This window comes from Drosophila subpulchrella, chromosome X (genome assembly GCF_014743375.2).
Source record: "Drosophila subpulchrella strain 33 F10 #4 breed RU33 chromosome X, RU_Dsub_v1.1 Primary Assembly, whole genome shotgun sequence".
In the NCBI taxonomy this organism is placed as follows: domain Eukaryota; kingdom Metazoa; phylum Arthropoda; class Insecta; order Diptera; family Drosophilidae; genus Drosophila; species Drosophila subpulchrella.
In genome coordinates, this window is record NC_050613.1 from 16,785,168 (window position 1) to 16,795,391 (window position 10,224).

Here is a 10,224-nt window from a genome sequence, read left to right on the forward strand (position 1 = left end):
AATCGACATTTTCGGAATCTCAACAGCAATTAAGCACAACTGTTTCAAAGTCCTTTCCTCAATTGAGTACAATATCCAGTAGATATATTCAAACATCGAGTACAGAAAAATACGTAACAACTCCAGAGGAAAAGTCTACATTTTCGGAATCTCAACCGCAATCGAGTACAACATTATTGGAATCATCACCTCAATCGCCTACAATATCCAGTATTTCAGTTCAAATGTCCAGTACCGAAAAGGCAGAGAGAACTACAGAGGAAAAATCTACATTTTCGGAATCTCAACCCCAATCAAGCACAACTGTTTCAAAGTCCTTTCTTCAATTGAGTACAATATCCAGTAGATATTTTCAAACATCGAGTACAGAAAAATACGCAACAACTCCAGAGGAAAAGTCTACATTTTCGGAATCTCAACCGCAATCAAGTACAACATTACTGGAATCATCACCTCAATCGCCTACAATATCCAGTACTTCAGTTCAAATTTCCAGTACCAAAAAGGAAGAGAGAACTACAGAGGAAAAATCTACATTTTCGGAATCTCAACCGCAATCAAGTACAAAATTATTTGAATCATCACCTCAATCGCCTACAATAGCCAGTAGTTCAGTTCAAATGTCCAGTACCGAAAAGGAAGTGAGAACTACAGAGGAAAAATCTACATTTTCGGAATCTCAACCGCAATCAAGTTCAACATTATTTGAATCATCATCTCAATCGCCTACAATATCCAGTACTTCCGTTCAAATGTCCAGTACCGAAAAGGAAGAGAGAACTACAGAGGAAAAATCTACATTTTCGGAATCTCAAACACAATCAAGTACAACATTATTGGAATCATCACCTCAATCGCCTACAATATCCAGTAGTTCAGTTCAAATGTCCAGTACCAAAAAGGAAGAGAGAACTACAGAGGAAAAATCTACATTATCGGAATCTCAACAGCAATTAAGCACAACTGTTTCAAAGCCCTTTCCTCAATTGAGTACAATATCCAGTAGATATTTTCAAACATCGAGTACAGAAAAATACGCAACAACTCCAGAGGAAAAGTCTACATTTTCGGAATCTCAACCGCAATCAAGTAAAACATTATTGGAATCATCACCTCAATCGCCTACAATATCCAGTAGTTCAGTTCAAATGTCCAGTACCGAAAAGGAAGAGAGAACTACAGAGGAAAAATCTACATTTTCGGAATCTCAACCGCAATCAAGTAAAACATTATTAGAATCATCACCTCAATCGCCTACAATAGCCATTAGTTCAGTTCAAATGTCCAGTACCGAAAAGGAAGAGAGAACTACAGAGGAAAAATCTACATTTTCGGAATCTCAACCGCAATCAAGTACAACATTATTTGAATCATCATCTCAATCGCCTACAATATCCAGTACTTCCGTTCAAATGTCCAGTACCGAAAAGGAAGAGAGAACTACAGAGGAAAAATCTACTTCAGTTCAAATGTCCAGTACCGAAAAGGAAGAGAGAACTACAGAGGAAAAATCTACATTTTCGGAATCTCAGCCGCAATCAAGTTCAACATTATTGGAATCATCACCTCAATCGCCTACAATATCCAGTACTTCAGTTCAAATGTCCAGTACCGAAATGGAAGAGAGAACTACAGAGGAAAAATCTACATTTTCGGAATCTCAACCGCAATCAAGAACAACATTATTTGAATCATCATCTCAATCGCCTACACTATCCAGTACTTCAGTTCAAATGTCCAGTACCGAAAAGGAAGAGAGAACTACAGAGGAAAAATCTACATTTTCGAAATCTCAACTGCAATCAAGCACAACTGTTTCAACGTCTTTTCCTCAATTGAGTACAATATCCAGTAAATATTTTCAAACATCGAGTTCAGAAAAATACGCAACAACTCCAGAGGAAAAGTCTACGTTTTCGGAATCTCAACCGCAATCGAGTACAAGATTATTGGAATCATATCCTCAATCGCCTACAATATCCAGTACTTCAGTTCAAATGTCCAGTAGCGAAAAGGAAGAGAGAACTACAGAGGAAAAATCTACATATTCGGAATCTCAACAGCAATTAAGCACAACTGTTTCAAAGTCCTTTCCTCAATTGAGTACAATATCCAGTAGATATATTCAAACGTCGAGTACAGAAAAATACGTAACAACTCCAGAGGAAAAGTCTACATTTTCGGAATCTCAACCGCAATCGAGTACAACATTATTGGAATCATCACCTCAATCGCCTACAATATCCAGTACTTCAGTTCAAATGTCCAGTACCGAAAAGGCAGAGAGAACTACAGAGGAAAAATCTACATTTTCGGAATCTCAACCCCAATCAAGCACAACTGTTTCAAAGTTCTTTCCTCAATTGAGTACAATATCCAGTAGATATTTTCAAACATCGAGTACCGAAAAATACGCAACAACTCCAGAGGAAAAGTCTTCATTTCCGGAATTTCAACCGCAATCAAGTACAACATTACTGGAATCATCACCTCAATCGCCTACAATATCCAGTACTTCAGTTCAAATGTCCAGTACCGAAAAGGAAGAGAGAACTACAGAGGAAAAATCTTCATTTTCGGAATCTCAAACCCAATCAAGTTCAACATTATTTGAATCATCATCTCAATCGCCTACAATATCCAGTACTTCCGTTCAAATGTCCAGTACCGAAAAGGAAGAGAGAACTACAGAGGAAAAATCTACATTTTCGGAATCTCAACCGCAATCAAGCACAACTGTTTCAAAGTCCTTTCCTCAATTGAGTACAATATCCAGTAGATATTTTCAAACATCGACTACAGAAAAATACGCAACAACTCCAGAGGAAAAGTCTTCATTTTCGGAATCTCAACCGCAATCAAGTTCAACATTATTGGAATCATCACCTCAATCGCCTACAATATCCAGTACTTCAGTTCAAATGTCCAGTAGCGAAAAGGAAGAGAGAACTACAGAGGAAAAATCTACATTTTCGAAATCTCAACAGCAATTAAGCACAACTGTTTTAAAGTCCTTTCCTAAATTGAGTACAATATCCAGTAGATATATTCAAACATCGAGTACAGAAAAATACGTAACAACTCCAGAGGAAAAGTCTTCATTTTCGGAATCTCAACCGCAATCAAGTACAACATTATTTGAATCATCATCTCAAAAGCCTACAATATCCAGTACTTCCGTTCAAATGTCCAGTACCGAAAAGGAAGAGAGAACTACAGAGGAAAAGTCCTTTCCTAAATTGAGTACAATATCCAGTAGATATATTCAAACATCCAGTACAGAAAAATACGTAACAACTCCAGAGGAAAAGTCTTCATTTTCGGAATCTCAACCGCAATCAAGTACAACATTATTTGAATCATCATCTCAAAAGCCTACAATATCCAGTACTTCCGTTCAAATGTCCAGTACCGAAAAGGAAGAGAGAACTACAGAGGAAAAGTCTACATTTTCGGAATCTCAACCGCAATCGAGTACAACATTATTGGAATCATCACCTCAATCGCCTACAATATCCAGTACTTCAGTTCAAATGTCCAGTACCGAAAAGGAAGAGAGAACTACAGAGGAAAAATCTACATTTTCGGAATCTCAACAGCAATTAAGCACAACTGTTTCAAAGTCCTTTCCTCAATTGAGTACAATATCCAGTAGATATTTTCAAACATCGAGTACAGAAAAATACGCAGCAACTCCAGAGGAAAAGTCTTCATTTTCGGAATCTCAACCGCAATCAAGTTCAACATTATTTGAATCATCATCTCAATCGCCTACAATATCCAGTACTTCCGTTCAAATGTCCAGTACCGAAAAGGAAGAGAGAACTACAGAGGAAAAATCTACATTTTCGGAATCTCAACAGCAATTAAGCACAACTGTTTCAAAGTCCTTTCCTCAATTGAGTACAATATCCAGTAGATATATTCAAACATCGAGTACAGAAAAATACGTAACAACTCCAGAGGAAAAGTATACATTTTCGGAATCTCAACCGCAATCAAGTACAACATCATTGGAATCATCACCTCAATCGCCTACAATATCCAGTACTTCAGTTCAAATGTCCAGTACCGAAAAGGAAGAGAGAACTACAGAGGAAAAATCTACATTTTCGGAATCTCAACCCCAATCAAGCACAACTGTTTCAAAGTCCTTTCCTCAATTGAGTACAATATCCAGTAGATATTTTCAAACATCGAGTACGGAAAAATACGCAACAACTCCAGAGGAAAAGTCTTCATTTTCGGAATTTCAACCGCAATCAAGTACAGCATTACTGAAATCATCACCTCAATCGCCTACAATATCCAGTACTTCAGTTCAAATGTCCAGTACCGAAAAGGAAGAGAGAACTACAGAGGAAAAATCTTCATTTTCGGAATCTCAACCCCAATCAAGTTCAACATTATTTGAATCATCATCTCAATCGCCTACAATATCCAGTACTTCCGTTCAAATGTCCAGTACCGAAAAGGAAGAGAGAACTACAGAGGAAAAATCTACATTTTCGGAATCTCAACCCCAATCAAGCACAACTGTTTCAAAGTCCTTTCCTCAATTGAGTACAATATCCAGTAGATATTTTCAAACATCGAGTACGGAAAAATACGCAACAACTCCAGAGGAAAAGTCTTCATTTTCGGAATTTCAACCGCAATCAAGTACAACATTACTGAAATCATCACCTCAATCGCCTACAATATCCAGTACTTCAGTTCAAATGTCCAGTACCGAAAAGGAAAAGAGTACTACAGAGGAAAAATCTACATTTTCGGAATATAAACAGCAATTAAGCACAACTGTTTCAAAGTCCTTTCCTAAATTGAGTACAATATCCAGTAGATATATTCAAACATCGAGTACAGAAAAATACGTAACAACTCCAGAGGAAAAGTCTACATTTTCGGAACCTCAACCGCAATCAAGTACAACATCATTGGAATCATCACCTCAATCGCCTACAATATCCAGTACTTCAGTTCAAATGTCCAGTACCGAAAAGGAAGAGAGAACTACAGAGGAAAAATCTACATTTTCGAAATCTCAACCCCAATCAAGCACAACTGTTTCAAAGTCCTTTCCTCAATTGAGTACAATATCCAGTAGATATTTTCAAACATCGAGTACGGCAAAATACGCAACAACTCCAGAGGAAAAGTCTTCATTTTCGGAATTTCAACCGCAATCAAGTACAGCATTACTGAAATCATCACCTCAATCGCCTACAATATCCAGTACTTCAGTTCAAATGTCCAGTACCGAAAAGGATGAGAGAACTACAGAGGAAAAATCTTCATTTTCGGAATCTCAACCCCAATCAAGTTCAACATTATTTGAATCATCATCTCAATCGCCTACAATATCCAGTACTTCCGTTCAAATGTCCAGTACCGAAAAGGAAGAGAGAACTACAGAGGAAAAATCTACATTTTCGGAATCTCAACCGCAATCAAGCACAACTGTTTCAAAGTCCATTCCTCAATTGAGTACAATATCCAGTAGATATTTTCAAACATCGACAACAGAAAAATACGCAACAACTCCAGAGGAAAAGTCTTCATTTTCGGAATTTCAACCGCAATCAAGTTCAACATTATTGGAATCATCACCTCAATCGCCTACAATATCCAGTACTTCAGTTCAAATGTCCAGTAGCGAAAAGGAAGAGAGAACTACAGAGGAAAAATCTACATTTTCGGAATATAAACAGCAATTAAGCACAACTGTTTCAAAGTCCTTTCCTAAATTGAGTACAATATCCAGTAGATATATTCAAACATCGAGTACAGAAAAATACGTAACAACTCCAGAGGAAAAGTCTTCATTTTCGGAATCTCAACCGCAATCAAGTTCAACATTATTTGAATCATCATCTCAATCGCCTACAATATCCAGTACTTCCGTTCAAATGTCCAGTACCGAAAAGGAAGAGAGAACTACAGAGGAAAAGTCTACATTTTCGGAATCTCAACCGCAATCGAGTACAACATTATTGGAATCATCACCTCAATCGCCTACAATATCCAGTACTTCAGTTCAAATGTCCAGTACCGAAAAGGAAGAGAGAACTACAGAGGAAAAATCTACATTTTCGGAATCTCAACAGCAATTAAGCACAACTGTTTCAAAGTCCTTTCCTCAATTGAGTACAATATCCAGTAGATATTTTCAAACATCGAGTACAGAAAAATACGCAACAACTCCAGAGGAAAAGTCTTCATTTTCGGAATTTCAACCGCAATCAAGTACAACATTACTGGAATCATCACCTCAATCGCCTACAATATCCAGTACTTCAGTTCAAATGTCCAGTACCGAAAAGGAAGAGAGAACTACAGAGGAAAAATCTACATTTTCGGAATCTCAACCGCAATCAAGTAAAACATTATTTGAATCATCACCTCAATCGCCTACAATAGCCAGTAGTTCAGTTCAAATGTCCAGTACCGAAAAGGAAGAGAGAACTACAGAGGAAAAATCTACATTTTCGGAATCTCAACCGCAATCAAGTACAACATTATTTGAATCATCATCTCAATCGCCTACAATATCCAGTACTTCCGTTCAAATGTCCAGTACCGAAAAGGAAGAGAGAACTACAGAGGAAAAATCTACTTCAGTTCAAATGTCCAGTACCGAAAAGGAAGAGAGAACTACAGAGGAAAAATCTACATTTTCGGAATCTCAGCCGCAATCAAGTTCAACATTATTGGAATCATCACCTCAATCGCCTACAATATCCAGTACTTCAGTTCAAATGTCCAGTACCGAAATTGAAGAGAGAACTACAGAGGAAAAATCTACATTTTCGGAATCTCAACCGCAATCAAGTACAACATTATTGGAATCATCACCTCAATCGCCTACAATAGCCATTAGTTCAGTTCAAATGTCCAGTACCGAAAAGGAAGAGAGAACTACAGAGGAAAAATCTACATTTTCGGAATCTCAACCGCAATCAAGTACAACATTATTTGAATCATCATCTCAATCGCCCACAATATCCAGTATTCCCATTCAAATGTCCAGTACCGAAAAGGAAGAGAGAACTACAGAGGAAAAATCTACTTCAGTTCAAATGTCCAGTACCGAAAAGGAAGAGAGAACTACAGAGGAACAATCTACATTTTCGGAATCTCAAACACAATCAAGTACAACATTATTGGAATCATCACCTCAATCGCCTACAATATCCAGTAGTTCAGTTCAAATGTCCAGTACCGAAAAGGAAGAGAGAACTACAGAGGAAAAATCTACATTTTCGGAATCTCAACTGCAATCAAGCACAACTGTTTCAACGTCTTTTCCTCAATTGAGTACAATATCCAGTAGTTATTTTCAAACATCGAGTTCAGAAAAATACGCAACAACTCCAGAGGAAAAGTCTACATTTTCGGAATCTCAACCGCAATCGAGTACAAGATTATTGGAATCATCACCTCAATCGCCTACAATATCCAGTACTTCAGTTCAAATGTCCAGTAGCGAAAAGGAAGAGAGAACTACAGAGGAAAAATCTACATTTTCGGAATCTCAACAGCAACTAAGCACGACTGTTTCAAAGATCTTTCCTCAATTGAGTACAATATCCAGTAGATATATTCAAACATCGAGTACAGAAAAATACGTAACAACTCCAGAGGAAAAGTCTACATTTTTGGAATCTCAACCGCAATCGAGTACAAGATTATTGGAATCATCACCTCAATCGCCTACAATATCCAGTACTTCAGTTCAAACGTCCAGTAGCGAAAAGGAAGAGAGAACTACAGAGGAAAAATCTACATTTTCGGAATCTCAACAGCAATTAAGCACAACTGTTTCAAAGTCCTTTCCTCAATTGAGTACAATATCCAGTAGATATATTCAAACATCGAGTACAGAAAAATACGTAACAACTCCAGAGGAAAAGTCTTCATTTTCGGAATTTCAACCGCAATCAAGTACAACATTACTGGAATCATCACCTCAATCGCCTACAATATCCAGTACTTCAGTTCAAATGTCCAGTACTGAAAAGGAAGAGAGAACTACAGAGGAAAAATCTACATTTTCGGAATCTCAACCCCAATCAAGTTCAACATTATTTGAATCATCATCTCAATCGCCTACAATATACAGTACTTCTGTTCAAATGTCCAGTACCGAAAAGGAAGAGAGAACTACAGAGGAAAAATCTACTTCAGTTCAAATGTCCAGTACCGAAAAGGAAGAGAGAACTACAGAGGAACAATCTACATTTTCGGAATCTCAAACACAATCAAGTACAACATTATTGGAATCATCACCTCAATCGCCTACAATATCCAGTACTTCAGTTCAAATGTCCAGTACCGAAAAGGAAGAGAGAACTACAGAGGAAAAATCTTCATTTTCGGAATCTCAACCCCAATCAAGTTCAACATTATTTGAATCATCATCTCAATCGCCTACAATATCCAGTACTTCCGTTCAAATGTCCAGTACCGAAAAGGAAGAGAGAACTACAGAGGAAAAATCTACATTTTCGGAATCTCAACAGCAATTAAGCACAACTGTTTCAAAGTCCTTTCCTCAATTGAGTACAATATTCAGTAGATATTTTCAAACATCGAGTACGGAAAAATACGCAACAACTCCAGAGGAAAAGTCTTCAGTTTCGGAATTTCAACCGCAATCAAGTACAACATTTCTGGAATCATCACCTCAATCGCCTACAATATCCAGTACTTCAGTTCAAATGTCCAGTACCGAAAAGGAAGAGAGAACTACAGAGGAAAAATCTACATTTTCGGAATCTCAACCCCAATCAAGATCAACAATATTTGAATCATCATCTCAATCGCCTACAATATCCAGTACTTCCGTTCAAATGTCCAGTACCGAAAAGGAAGAGAGAACTACAGAGGAAAAATCTACTTCAGTTCAAATGTCCAGTACCGAAAAGGAAGAGAGAACTACAGAGGAACAATCTACATTTTCGGAATCTCAAACACAATCAAGTACAACATTATTGGAATCATCACCTCAATCGCCTACAATATCCAGTACTTCAGTTCAAATGTCCAGTACCGAAAAGGAAGAGAGAACTACAGAGGAAAAATCTACATTTTCGAAATCTCAACCCCAATCAAGCACAACTGTTTCAAAGTCCTTTCCTCAATTGAGTACAATATCCAGTAGATATTTTCAAACATCGAGTACGGAAAAATACGCAACAACTCCAGAGGAAAAGTCTTCATTTTCGGAATTTCAACCGCAATCAAGTACAACATTACTGGAATCATCACCTCAATCGCCTACAATATCCAGTACTTCAGTTCAAATGTCCAGTACCGAAAAGGAAGAGAGAACTACAGAGGAAAAATCTTCATTTTCGGAATCTCAACCCCAATCAAGTTCAACATTATTTGAATCATCATCTCAATCGCCTACAATATCCAGTACTTCCGTTCAAATGTCCAGTACCGAAAAGGAAGAGAGAACTACAGAGGAAAAATCTACATTTTCGGAATCTCAACCGCAATCGAGTACAAGATTATTGGAATCATCACCTCAATCGCCTACAATATCCAGTACTTCAGTTCAAATTTCCAGTAGCGAAAAGGAAGAGAGACCTACAGAGGAAAAATCTACGTTTTCGGAATCTCAACAGCAATTAAGCACAACTGTTTCAAAGTCCTTTCCTCAATTGAGTACAATATCCAGTAGATATATTCAAACATCGAGTACAGAAAAATACGTAACAACTCCAGAGGAAAAGTCTTCATTTTCGGAATTTCAATCGCAATCAAGTAAAACATTACTGGAATCATCACCTCAATCGCCTACAATATCCAGTACTTCAGTTCAAATGTCCAGTACTGAAAAGGAAGAGAGAACTACAGAGGAAAAATCTACATTTTCGGAATCTCAACCCCAATCAAGTTCAACATTATTTGAATCATCATCTCAATCGCCTACAATATCCAGTACTTTCGTTCAAATGTCCAGTACCGAAAAGGAAGAGAGAACTACAGAGGAAAAATCTATTTCAGTTCAAATGTCCAGTACCGAAAAGGAAGAGAGAACTACAGAGGAACAATCTACATTTTCGGAATCTCAAACACAATCAAGTACAACATTATTGGAATCATCACTTCAATCGCCTACAATAGCCAGTAGTTCAGTTCAAATGTCCAGTACCGAAAAGGAAGAGAGAACTACAGAGGAACAATCTACATTTTCGGAATCTCAAACACAAT